Here is a 14,968-nt window from a genome sequence, read left to right as displayed (position 1 = left end):
GTAAATTTCACCCTCAAGAATTTCAAACTTAAAGTCGCCGATTGTGGTTACTGCTGCGCCAAATTGTCAACAACATTTTTCGACCATTTTTAACGAAACTTCAGGTTTCAATTTAGAAACATCACATCAAGTGTCCTGGAAGTCATATAATGTCCATGATTAGTCTCGGTATAAGGGGAAATGCTACAGTTAGGAGTTACATGGAGACATGAATACTGGCATCATTGAACTGGCGTAGTTTGTTGCATTAATTTCGATGTTTTACTTTTTTATTCCGACTAAGACATGAAATCACTCACCGGTTTCTTCAACAGTTTAATCTTCTCGTATAGATGTTTGGCACCAACGTGTGTCAGACCGCATATACACAGATCCACTTGTTCAATGTTGTGGATGCAGTCGGCCACGTAAACCGCCCCACGGTCTTCTATCTTGTTGTAGGAGATGTTGAGCTCCTTCATCTGAATGAAACAATATCAATGTTAAACAAAGTGTGAATAACAACACAGATAAGTGATATCAAAACACAATCAGTTCAAAACACGAATCAAACAAGTAATAATTAATTTGCATTTTGGAGAAACCGATGACGTCATATCACATGCAAATGAGTGTAACCGATGTGCGGTTTGCGAGACCTGTGGCAAGATGTACGTTTAATTTGTTCGCGATTGAGCGCATAAGCGCGCGATGTAAGTTGATTGTGATTTTCCTGTTTCCTCTTTGTAACACATTGGGGGCGTGGGCGCAGCAAAACGATTTCGCGTTTGCCCGTTGACGCCTGACAGTGCGACACCGGGTACCGACATCAGTAGTCGAATCCAAACGAGGTAAAGCTCCCGAGTTTTTCATTAACTTAGCGTGACTTCGACGTCGGACAACACGATTCGGGAACCACTTCACTACGTTGTGGACTTCTTTGAACTGAATCAAAGTCACTTGTTTCCTGCATGCGAGGAAATGGAATCCACTGCCGGGCGATAAAGTGACGCGATGACTAATCTAGGCTTGTCAAAGCCAAAAACGCGAAACAGGACCACGTTAGCGGATGCGTTAAGCGTAAGCGATTTCGGGTAAGACAGTTTCCTTATTAAGTGTATTTGAATGTTTTCATTGCATTTATCGCAGAAGTCCAAAATCTCCGCCTGCTTTGCGAAACACGATCACTACCGACATAAGATTATTTTCAGGCAATTTCGTGCAATGCCGTCCAACCTCATATTCAAACCATGGCCGCTAGAGGTTCTTGGTTTCTTTGATTTACTTCAGTCATTTGAAAGCTTTGAAACGAACACAAAGTGATCGCGCGATACGTTCGTGTATTTACACCGTGAATTTTACAGCGACCTGAACACAATCGATACAACGTGTTTATTTTCATCGAAACCCATCCCAGGGCATTGGGCGAACGGGAAATGACAACGCGTACTTTAGCGATTGATGAGGGATAAGTGTGTTTTAAAGTACATCAAGAAAATTAAGTCACCACGTTTTGAGAGTAAATTTGACCCGGCATGAAAACTGTGTAGTTTAACCACGTGCGTGTTGTCAATCAGGGTCGACATTACACAACGTTTTGGCGTTGGAAAATTTGTAGCAAAAGAACTTTTTCGAAAATTCGCTTCTTTAAGTTAGGTGCGATTTACGCCGTCTCTTTGCAAGAAGTTCGCAAGACTGCGAGAATAGAAGGAAAAATCAGGCAAAATGCATAGGAAACGAAACCAAAACGACGCAAATGTTTTGCTCAAAAGCTCGTGTTTAAGGACGGTGTTGAGTTTGTTGAGATTTTTTGTTGCTTCTACTTCAAAGTAAAGACGTCTGAATTGGAATGCTTACGTAATTTCAACTTTAGTAAGAAGGGTAGAGGAGAATGTTGAGCATGAATTGGGGTCATTTTCAGTGTTACTGCTTAAACAAACAAAGAAGGTTAGGGGAAAATCACATTCCAGGTTTGTCGCATTATTTGTTCAAGATAATGAGACGATGTGTTATCAAGAGATCTTCATGCTGGTGGTTTGATTTTAATGGAAATACAATAATTGATTTGTAAATTTCGACCCAAGATTAATGCTGACAATCCGACCATTGCAAGGCTTCGACATCGGGATGAAAAACAATGAATTAAAAAAGTTCTGTAAAAAAAGCATTTGCAGAATTGAAAAGAGAGAGTGGAAAATGTATTTTACCAAAACCGATGATGTCATATCACATGCAAATGAGTGTAACCTGTGGCGTGCTTGCTCTTTTATCGCAGTAAATCGAATGATGCGAACATGGCGTGACACATGACACGTGAGAGAATCGCAAGAAAAAGGCAACACGCACTGAAATTTAGACAACCCGCGACGGTACATCTTTACAACATATTATGTCGCTACATTACTCCCCCCCCAGAAGCGGGTTTTGCACTTTTTGAAGGTCGGCCTCTCTTTTTAGCCTTTGGTGTAAGAACTGACTGTGTTGCATCAATAAAGGCCGGCTTAAGGCGATCAATGGAGACTGTTTGCCGAGTTCCAGAAATATCTAACACAAAACATTTGTCGTTGCGCTTTACAACATGAAAAGTTCCCTGATATGGTGAATTTAAAGGAGGACGGTAACCATCTTTCCGAATAAACACATACTCGCAAGTAAAAAGCAAATCAGGAACAAAAGTACGATACGTTCGATGGCGGGACATCGGTACAGGTAGAACACGGGAAACGGAACTGCGAAGCGTTTTAAGAAATTGCGATGGTTCAACGGCAGTGGTGGTGTGCGGAATGCAATCACCCGGTACAGCGATCGGTTCGCCATATACCAGCTCAGCGCTGGAGGATTGAAGATCATCTTTCGGCATGGCCACACCCATGGCACCTCATCTATCCAATTTAAAGAGTGGAGTCTGGCCATTAAGGAACTTTTTAAGTGTCGGTGAAAACGTTCCACAAGACCAAATTTACTTGATACCAGCTTCTGTGTGGTTCGAACAGAAGGATGCGCCAACCCGTGAATCACGTCAAATACACGACGTTGCCATGGTTGTGGAATGATTGGTCGAGGGGAACCGGTTGACATGTCACATAAGAGCGTTAAACCGGGTTCAAACTTTATGTCTTGAAGCTTTAACTTGGTGAGCGCTGTGCGGTATGCTTGTACTTCTTGGATTTGTTGAGCAGCAGAGAGTGCGTTGTAATCAAGGTCAATATATGTTTGACCTGCAGAGGCAACGTACGACCGGGACAATGCATCTGCAACAACATTTTGTTTATGGCGTTGCTGTCGAACAGAATGCGGCTACGACTGCTTCTTCGGAGTGAATGTTAAAGGCTTGTGATCAGTGTACGCGGTGAACGTTCGATCTTCAAGAAAATATCGAAAGTGGCGAACAGAAAAATATGACGCCAAAAGCTCACGATCAAAAGTGCTGTACTTTGTTTCTGCGGGTCGCAGATGCTTGCTAAAGAAAGCAACTGCTTCCAAATTCCATTGATTTGCTGCTCCAATACCGCGCCAATAGCTTTATCGGACGCATCGATGGTTAATGCCGTTGGAGCCCGTGGTTGCGGATGGCACAAAATGGTTGCACGTTGCAGAGCCATTTTTGCGTTTTTAAAGGAGGCATTTAATTCAGTTGTCCACTGCAGCTGTACATTTTTACCAGAAAAATTGTTTATAGATTGGGGACATGATTTTAGCAGCTGCAGGAATGAATTGATGATTAAAATTAATCATACCAGCAAACTCTTGTAGACCCTTAATCGTAGTTGGGGGCGGAAAACGTTGAATGGCTAAAACTTTGTCAGGAAGTGGCTGAGCACCGTTGCAATCAATTCGATGTCCCAGAAAATCAATTTGTGCTTTTCCGAAAACGCATTTATTCACGTTAATGACAAGGCTGCAAGTCGTTGAAAAGTTGTTTGAGATATGTGCGGTTTAACGAGGAACTCGCAACCAGTATGTCATCTAGGTAAACAAAGGTGAAATCCAATGATTGACAAACAGAATCCATAAAGGCGAATCCATTTGAAAGTTCCAAGTGTCTCATCATGGAGGCTGTCAGGGTACGTAGCAGATCATTGCATATCTTAAAAGCTGGAAATAAATATGCGTGTACGATTTCATTGCGGATTTTGTGACATGTACTTTGCCACAACTGATGATGTCATATCACATGTAAATAAGTGTAACCTATGTGCGGTTTGTGAGGATTGTGGCAAGATGTTTAATTTGTTTTGCTAGATTTTGTGAATCATATTTTCCATCCATGATTGCTTTTAGGTTTATTTCACTTCACGACATCAAACGACACCGAGAGAGACATTGCGGGGGAGCCCAGTGGCGCGCGATGTAAGCTGATCGTGATTATCCTGTTTCGTATGTAGAACCGTCTTTGTTAAAACCAGTTTATTTTATAGTTTTTTGATCAAATCTTGGGCAAAAATTCACCCTCAATTGTAACCCCTGGAAATACATAAAGCGACCCACGTGGGTATCACGTCTCACATGTTGTAAAATACTAATGTAGTTTCCACCGTCAAGAATTTCAAACTTAAAGTCGACGATTGTGGTTACTGCTGCGCCAAATTGTCAACAACATTTTTCGACCATTTTTACCGAAGCTCCAGGTTTCAATTTAGAAACATCACATCAAGTGTCCTGGAAGTCATATAATGTCCATTATTAGTCTCGGCATAAGGGGAAATGCTACAGTTAGGAGTTACATGGAGACATGAATACTGGCAGCATTGAACTGACGTAGTTTGTTGCTTTGATTTCGATGTTTTACTTTTTTATTCCGACTAAGACATGAAATCACTCACCGGTTTCTTCAACAGTTTAATCTTCTCGGATAGATGTTTGGCACCAACGTGTGTCAGACTGCATTCACACAGATCCACTTGTTCAATGGTGTGGATGCAGTCGGCCACGTAAACCGCCCCACGATCTTCTATATTGTTGCCCCTGAGCTTGAGCAGTTTCATCTGAATGAAATAATATCCAAGTTAAACAAAGTGTGAATAACAACACAGATAAGTGATATCAAAAAACAATCAGTTGAAAACACGAATCAAACAAACAATAATTATTTTGCATTTTGCCAAACCGATGACGTCATATCACATGCAAATGAGTGTAACCGATGTGCGGTTTGCGAGACCTGTGGCAAGATGTACGTTTAATTTGTTCGCGCTTGAGCGCATAAGCGCGCGATGTAAGTTGATCGTGATTTTCCTGTTTCCTCTTTGTAACACATTGGGGGCGTGGGCGCAGCGAAACGATTTCGCGTTTGCCCGTTGACGCCTGACAGTGCGACACCGGGTACCGACATCAGTAGTCGAATCCCAACGAGATAAAGCTCCCGAGTTTTTCATTAACTTAGCGTGGCTTCGACGTCGGACAACACGATTCGGGACCCAATTCGATACGTTGTGGACTTCTTTGAACCGAATCAAAGTCACATGTTTCCTGCATGCGAGGAAATGGAATCCATTACCGGGCGATAAAGTGACGCGATGACTATAGGCTTGTCAAAGCCAAAAACGCGAAACACCCACATTAGCGGATCCGTTAAGCGTGAGCGACCTCGGGTAAGACAGTTTCCTTATTAACTGTATTTGAATGTTTTCATTGCATTTATCGCAGAAGTCCAAAATCTCCGCCTGCTTTGCGAAACACGATCGCGACCGACACAAGATTATATTCAGGCAATTTCGTGCAATGCCGTCCAACCTCATATTCAAACCATGGCCGCTAGAGGATCTCGGTTTCTTTGATTTACTTCAGTCATTTGAAAGCTTTGAAACGAACACAAAGTGATCGCGCGATACGTTCGTGCATGTACACCGTGAATTTTACAGCGACCTTAACACAATCGATACAACGTGTTTATTTTCATCAAAACCCATTCCAGGGCATCGGGCGAACGGGAAATTACAACGCGTACTTTAGCGATTGATGAGGGGTCAGTGTGTTTTGAAGTACATCAAGAAAAGTAAGTCACCACGTTTTGCGAGTAAATTTGACCCGGCATGAAAACTGTGTAGTTGAACCACGTGCGTGTTGTCAATCAGGGTCGGCATTACACAACGTTTTGCGTTGGAAAATTTGTAACAAAAGAACTTTTTCGAAAATTTGCTTCTTTGAGTTACGTGCGATTAACGCCGTCTCTTTGCAAGAAGTTTGCAAGGCTGCGAAAATAGAAGGAAAAATGAGGCAAAATGCATAGGAAACGAAACCGAAACGACGCAAATGTTTTGCTCAAAGCGCGTGTTTAAGGACGGTGTTGAGTTTGTTGAGATTTTTTGTTGCTTCTACTTCAAAGTAAAGGCGTCCGAATTGGAATTCTGACGTAATTTCAGCTTCAGTGAGAAGGGTTGAGGAGAATGCTGAGCATGAATTGGGGTCATTTTCAGTGTTACTGCTTAAACAAACAAAGAAGGTTAGGAGAAAATCCCATTCCAGGTTTGTCGCATTATTTGTTCAAGATAATGAGACGATGTGTTATAAACAGATCTTCAAGCTGGTGGTTTGATTTTAATGGAAATATAATAATTGATTTGTAAATTTGAACCCAAGGTTAATGCTGACAATCCGACGATTTCAGTACTTCGACATCGGGTTGAAAAAAATATGAATTTAAAAAGTTCTGCAAAGAAAGCATTTGCAGAATGGAATAGAGAGAGTGGAAAATGTATTTTACCAAAACCGATGATGTCATATCACATGCAAATGAGTGTAACTTGTGGCGTGCTTCGCAGTAAATCGAATAATGCGAACATGGCGTGACACATGACACGTGAGAGAATCGCAAGAAAAAGGCAACACGCACTGAAACTAACACAATCCGCGACGGTACACCTTTACAACATATTATGTCGCTACATTACTTCCCCCAGAAGCGAGTTTGGCACTTTTTGGAGTAAGGCCTCTCTTTTTAGCCTATGGTGTAAGAACTGACTGTGTTGCATCAATAAAGGCCGACTTAAGGCGATCAATGGAGACTGTTTGCCAATTTCCAGAAATATCTAACACAAAATATTTGTCGTTGCGCGTTATAACATGAAAAGTTCCCTGATATGGTGAATTTAAAGGAGGACGGTATCCATCTTTCCGAACAAACACATACTCGCAAGTAAAAAGCAAATCAGGAACAAAAGTACGATAAGTTCGATGGCGGGACATTGGTACAGGTAGAACACGGGAAACGTAACAGCGAAGTGTTTTAAGAAATTGCGAGGGTTCAACGTCAGTGGTGATGTGCGGAATGCAATCACCCGGTACAGCGATCGGTTCTCCATATACCAGCTCATCGCTGGAGGATTGAAGATCATCTTTCGGCATGGCCCTGATTACCAGCAACACCCATGGCACCTCATCTGTCCAATTTGAAGAGTTGACTCTGACCATTAAGGAACTTTTTAAGTGTCAGTGAAAACGTTCCACAAGACCATTTGCCTGAGGGCGGAAAGATGTTGTGCAGTTGCGCTTAATACCATTAACGTTGGTAACAGTCGCCCACAGATGCGATGTAAATTGCAAACCTCTATCGGAGGTAACTTGAGATGGAACGCCAAACCGGGCTATCCAATGGTGAATAAGAGCGCGTGCGCAAGTTTATGTTGTAGCATCGGGCATAGGTATAGCCTCAGGCCACCTAGTAAACCGATCAACGATTGTAAATAAGTATTTGTTACCTTGGCATTGTGGAAGAGGCCCAACAATGTCAACGTTGATTTGTTGAAAACGGCTTGCAGCTGTAGAATAATGCTTCAATCGTGAACGCGTGTGTCTGCCAACTTTTGCCTTCTGGCAAGCATTGCACTGTTGAGCCCATGTTCGAACTTGCTTATTCATGCCATGCCAGACAAATTTACTTGATACAAGCTTCTGTGTGGTTCGAACAGAAGAATGCGCCAACCCGTGAGTCACGTCAAATACACGACGTTGCCATGGTTGTGGAAAGATTGGTCGAGGGGAACCGGTTGACATGTCACATAAGAGCGTTAAACCGGGTTCAAACTTTATGTCCTGAAGCTTTAACTTGGTAAGCGCTGTGCGGTATGCTTGTACTTCTTGGCTTTGTTGAGCAGCAGAGAGGGCGTTGTAATGAAGGTCAATATGTGCTTGATCTGTAGAGGCAATGTACGACCGGGACAATGCATCTGCAACAACATTTTGTTTATGGCGTCACTGTCGAACAGAATGCGGCTACGACTGCTTCTTCAGAGCGAATGTTAAAGGTTTGTGATCAGTGTACGCAGTGAACTTTCGGCCTTCAAGAAAATATCGAAAGTGGCGAACAGAAAGATGCAACGCCAAAAGCTCACGATCAAAAGTGCTGTACTTTGTTTCTGCGTGTCGCATATGCTTGCTAAAGAAAGCCAACGGCTTCCAAATTCCATTGATTTGCTGCTCCAATACCGCGCCAATAGCTTTATCCGACGCATCGATGGTTAATGCCGTTGGAGCCCGTGGTTGCGGATGGCACAAAATGGTTGCACGTTGCAGAGCCATTTTTGCGTTTTCAAAGGAGGCATTTAATTCAGGTGTCCACTGCAGCTGTACATTTTTACCAGAAAATTGTTTATAGATTGGGGACATGATTTTAGCAGCCGCAGGAATGAATCGATGATAAAAATTAATCATACCAGCAAACTCTTGTAGGCCCTTGGGGGCGGAAAACGTTTAATGGCTAAAACTTTGTCAAGAAGTGGCTGAGCACCGTTGCAATCAATTCGATGTCCCAGAAAATCAATTTGTGCTTTTCCGAAAACGCATTCATTCGCGTTAATGACAAGGCTGCAAGTCGTTGAATAGTTGTTTGAGATATGTGCGGTTTAACGAGGAACTCGCAACCAGTATGTCATCTAGGTAAACAAAGGTGAAATCCAATGATTGACAAACAGATTCCATAAGGGCGAATCCATTTGAAAGTTCCAAGTGTCTCATCATGGAGGCTGTCATGGTACGTAGCAGATCATTGCATATCTTAAAAGCTGGCAATAAACATGCGCATACGATTTCATTGCGGATTTTGTGACATGCACTTTGCCAAAACTGATGATGTCATTTCATATGAAAATAAATGTAACCGATGTTTGGTTTGTGAGGATTGTGGCAAGATGTACGTTTAATTTGTTCTGCTTGATTTAGTGAATAATATTTTCCATCCATGATTGCTTTTAGGTTTATTTCACTTCACGACATCAAACGTCACCGAGAAAGACATTGCAGGGGAGCCCAGTGGCGCGCGATGTTAGTTGATCGCGATTTTCCTGTTTCCTTTTTGTAACACATCGGGGGTGTTGCTTAATTTTACGCTATATATTTAAGTTTGCATTCATGGACTTAGATTGCATTTCCAGTCTGTCATTGTTCGGAATCTTCTTTCCACTGGGTTACGGGTAAATAGGCCATTTTTAGGCCGTCTTGTCAAGTGTGCTTCATTTCAAAGTGTAGCGATAGCAACGGTTGTACTTTCACGTAAGTTGTGTTTTTCGCGTCCTTCTGTGTGATTATTTCCCAGCCGTTTTGGCGTCAAATTAATCTCAAAACATGTCTAGTTTCCAAACAACATGTTTTTCCAAACATGTCTAGTTTGTGTTTGTCACAAATTACGTGGTTACACGTCAAGTTACGTTGTATTGTGACGTCATAGTTTGATTGTGATGGGTGAAATGCTGTACAGTGGTAACGAAATCATTATTAAAAAAGTGAGCAGACTGTCAACAGCTTATTCTGCAGCAGTAAAGCCAGTTTCAAATCACGCCAATTAAATTAACCCGACAGCGTCGCCCAAGAAAAACAGTCTAGGGTCAGACGCGACAGTGTTGTCAAGTGATTTGATGGCTATTTTTGAAAGTGTTTAGTTTGGTCAATAAGTTTTCCCCGTGTAACTGTCCTTTAACGTCTTTTAGTAATCGCCTTTCCTTAATCTCCGCTGACCGTTGGTTGTCTTTGTTCTCCGCTTTATATAATGGGTGCTGTCAAGTTGTGCTCTGTTTGGATTGCATGATTCTTCAACTCCCCCTGAGCGTTTGGGCGTAAACTCACTAAGTTTGGCGTTGGTATAATGGCGTGTGTTAATTTCGTATCCAAAATTGTTGATGGTAAATAAATATTGTTGGAATGTTTGCATCAGGTTTTCAAGTAAAGTCAGGTTGGGAAAACACAGGAAACAAAACTCACGTGCAAGCTTATGTGAAATGCGTTAATCAAATAAATTTCCTATCAATCATAAATATTATTGTTAAGACTCGGCTTGAGGCTCATATTTGACAAATAGGTCGCAACAGAAGACGTGGGCGCAGCGAAACGATTTCGCGTTTGCCCGTTGACGCCTGACAGTGCGACATTGGGTACCGACATCAGTAGTTGAATTTCACCGAGGTAAAGCTCTCGAGTTGTATAATGACCCCGGCACACAGATGTTTTCCATTAACTTAGCGTGGCTTCGACGTCGGACAACACGATTCGGGACCCACTTCGCTACATTGTGGACTTCTTTGAACCGAATCAAAGTCACATGTTTCCTGCATGCGAGGAAATGGAATCCATTACCGGGCAATACAGTGACGCGATGACTAATCTAGGCTTGTCAAACCCCGACTTGGTACCAAAAACACCCACGTTAGCGGATGCGTTAAGCGTAAGCAATCTCGGGTAAGACACTTTTCCTCTTCGCTACTTTTGAATGATGTCATTCTCCAATAATCCAAAATCTCTGCGTGATTTGCAAAACATGCTTGCGACCGGCGTACAAAACAACAGCCAAGGTGTATCATACAATGCCTTTTGAATCACATAACAATTTACTGGTTTTAAAATGCATAAACAACATCTTACCGGTTTGCTTCTCCTTTGAATCACGAAGGTGAGATTCTCGAGGTCGGTTGGGAGGAGCGTTGAGTCACTGAGGTCGAGCTCATCAGGGAGCAAGGAGGACACGATTGAAGTTATCTCCTCATCGTTCGCTTCATGAGCCCAGCTGCAACATCGAAGTATCGCTTGGTTGGTTGGTTCCTTCATATACGACGATGCGAGATTCTTCAGCAGCTTCTTCTTCGCTTTCCAATCTTCACGTGAACATACAGGAACTACGGCTTCAATATCGTTGAAAACTGAAGAATCGCAAATTCCGAACGCGAACTTGGCAACAACCTCCCATCTGTCCTTGGTAAGTCGGGTGTATTGTTTCTTGAATTCTTTTAAAGGCATGATCGTCATCAGGTAAACCGCGGAGAAGAATTCTTGCCAAATGAGATGTGAAAAATATCTACGTTTATGTCCGTCGAGTATTGTCAACTTTAAGTTTCCCTGCTTTGTAATTGAGGTATTCAGAAAAGCATGAACTGTTGAGTCATTCAGTTTTGCGCTTTTGAAATCTTGTACTTTGAATACAATTTTCTTGTTCCGAAATCCGTCCCAAGCCAGTTTGGAAAGTTCGTTCAACTGTCTATTTTCATTCTTCAGGTGTTCAGTTTGTGAGTATTGAACACAAGTAGATGCCAGAACACGGGTAAGCGAAACATGCTGACTATCATCATCATCATGACTCAGCAGGTAGTTGACAGTCAGTATGAAATTAACCGGAACGTAACAGTAAGAGAACATGTTGGTGTTTTGTCCAATTTTTTTCTGTACAGAGTCATATCTTGCACCGCATATCTGTTGTCCAAGTTCTCTCTGTGAGTTTGGAGTTAAGCCGAGTATCTGAGCAATAAACCTTGGTCGATGTGAAGGATGGAGTTTGTAGAATGGAGCTGGTCGTGACGTGAATATCTTCCGGGAACGTGGAAACAAATTTCCATTCAATAAATGCTTGAGATAAACTTCTGCTTTGTTCTCTTTATCCAAGAGGGGAGTTGGAACTTTACTTGAGAATGATTTAAAAGCGGCTTCATCTACTCCGTCGAAAACAAAGAGAACATCTGGATCACCATTGATTGCTTGTATTATCCCTTGAGCTACCTCTGGATTGTATTCCCAGCTAAGTAGCATGGCGTGGAGGAGAAACCGAAGGAAAGTCATGCTTGTTTCAAAATTTATATTTCGAATTACAATGTAGAAGATGAAGGATATTTTCCCAAACAACTCTCTGTGCAAAGCTTGCAAAGCCCATTTTTTGCACGAAGTTGTTTTCCCGATGCCCGCTTGACCGACAACGCCGACAATATTTCCATGCTTTTCCACGTACTTGAGTTTTGCTTCCACTTGTTTGGGTTTAAATTTCTGTTGTGCTTCTCTTTGTGCTGTTTGCTTTGCACGAGTAAACATTTCTTCAGGGCTGATGTCACCAGATGGTCGATCGTAAACTTTAACCAACTCCTCTCTACGATGGTAATGTCCTTCTGCTTGAAACTCGTCATCAATTTGTTGTGGTTTGCTGACTATGGATAGGTTGACTGGTGTTATGTTTCGTTTCGTAATTTCTGCAAGTGATGATTCTTCACTGGCGATGGATTCCACTTTATCTTTCAAAGTTGACTTCAGTTCTTCGCCTACAACAAAGTTTGTTTTTAACTTTTTTTAGTGGAACGTGACTGGTGTTTTGTAGAACAACGAATGAATGCATACGCGTTGGTTTGTGATGTCACAAAGTAAGAAGATTAACCGGTAAATTCGTGTTTTGAAACATGAAACACCCACATAATCAAATAAAATCTATGACGCAACGTATTTGCATGTGTTGATTAAACAATAGCGAAATTTTTGTCCTGTTTCACTCAACAAAAACTGACACTCAGTTGTTTGATTATATTGCTTTATGACGTAATAAAATGTACCTTCTAGAACGGATAAAGTTCCGCCACTTGTCGCTTCAAGGTGTTGTGATTGGACAAAACCCATGCCCCGAAACGATTTGTAGTCGAAACTAGGGATGCACCGAAAGTTCGGTTTGCCGAATTTATTCGGCCGAAACTAAGGTTTTCGCAATTATTCGGTTTCGACCGAATATTTCTGCAAAATTCGGCCAAAACCTAAACTTTTTTACTGCATGCAACACTGGTACGTAAAGTTTAGAAAAGATTAGAATCATTGTTTAAACTGTACGAAAGATTAGAATCATTTTTCATTTTTCGTTTCATTTGTTGACTTTCACATAAATGATAAAAATCAACTTTAAGCATTTGGTACAGAAGACGAGGTTCTTCTTTCATTGCCGAAAAAGGTTGTATGACAGGATAAGATCCAATCCAGTATATATTTGTTTAAATTTATTCCGTTTAAAGAGATGGATACCAAAATTAGTTTCGGTTTATTCAGCCGAATTAATTCGGCAACTTTTGCCGAATATTCGGTTTCGGCTGAATATAAAAATAGCTGTTTCGGTGCATCAGTAGTCGAAACGCGGAGTACGAAATGCCCGAAAACCAAGCAATACTTTTCAAGAATGTTCTGTAGTTTGAATAGCGTAGAAGAAATGGTGAAGTTTTTGTGTTGTTGAGGGCTGCAGGCAGGGTGTACACTCTGTTTCGACCTGTAAGGTCTCTTACTCTGTTGGTAGTTAGTTTGGTCGAAAGGTGCCACAAAGTGAAAATCAGTGTGCACGCTAGTGTAAAAGCTAGCACAGGGCCACAGTCAACAGCTGCACTGATGAGACCTTACAAAAAAAAGAGCGTGTCCACCCTGTCTGCAGCTCTCAATTATTTTGTTTTTGCACATATATTATGTTGGATTTTGTTGGATATATTATGTCGGGATGCTGGCGGGCGAAATAATCAGTGACAAAAGCCGGTTGTTTCCTTGGCTCGAAAAGATGTTGAAGTTGTTTTGATGGAAACTTGGTCGCTAAATTGTGTACGTAGATTATTGTAATGTTTTGTGTTCCCTTCAGAATAATCTTAAGTCAATTTATTCCGCAAACAACAAACAATAATGACACAACTGATTTGAGTGAGAAGAACTAATTGTTTTGTCGGTTGATGCTGACAGGAGGACAATGAAGTCCTTATCAGCCAGCACCACTATGGTCAGGTTTACGAGAAACTGTAATAACTGCGACCCAAAACTTTATTAAATTGTAAACAAATGTCTTCAACATAAACAAAAGAAGGAAAATGAAACAAACAGCAAACTACAGCTAAAATATCAAATAAAATATCAAACAACAAGAGAACATTGCAAGAGTGAGTTAATCAAAACAACGCAATCCCAATTTGTATCGAATGAATGTGAGTACAAGCATAATAAAACAATCCGTTCTACTGCAAAGCCGAAAGCAGATAATCTGTGTAATCAAATAACCCAGTCATCGATAATTTATGAACATTTAAATTGAATGTTAGGTAATCGTGTATGCGTGATGATAATGAAGGAGGCATAATTAGCCAAGGAATCTAAATTCCTGATCAACCACAATAGCTGGGGATGGCCACGTGACTGATGTTGAAATTGCAGCCAACGCATCCTCGGCCAACAATAATGGCTGCCATTCAGGAAAGTTGTTGCATACAATGGTCGTAAGTAATTTAAGTGCCTTTGGGATATAGTTGTACGAAGGCTACGCTATGTAAAAGGCTAATGTAGAAGCACAACATGTGTTGTGTTGATGAATTTGTGTAAAGGAAAAGGATTGAGTCTAAGATTGATGCCAAAAGGCAAATAATGCATGCATATTTTATTCGCCACAGTAATTCAAAGGTTTTGGCATTGGTCATGCAATTACTCTAAAATGTGTTGTACAAGGACTGTTTGTGATTAACTTAAATTGCGATTTTTTTTTATGCAACTTGGTTTAAAGTGTAGTATGTGCAAATCCCTAAATTATCCAACACCAAACTAATTGTGGAACACCTCTGATTGCATTTTACATGTTATTATTCTAACTGTACGCAAAACATGTAAACGTTTTGTTAACTTTTTCATTGCTTCGAGGCTGGTGTGTGCTTTGGTAGATACTGGGACAGTGTTTCTTAGATTAACCAACAGTGTTTAGAGACGTTGATAATGATCACTCAAATTCTCCCCGTTGGACCAAATTGAC

This window comes from Ascidia mentula, chromosome 6, assembly GCF_947561715.1.
Source record: "Ascidia mentula chromosome 6, kaAscMent1.1, whole genome shotgun sequence".
NCBI lineage: Eukaryota > Metazoa > Chordata > Ascidiacea > Phlebobranchia > Ascidiidae > Ascidia > Ascidia mentula.
The sequence above is the reverse complement of the archived record's forward strand: the minus strand, read 5'-3'. Positions refer to the sequence as shown.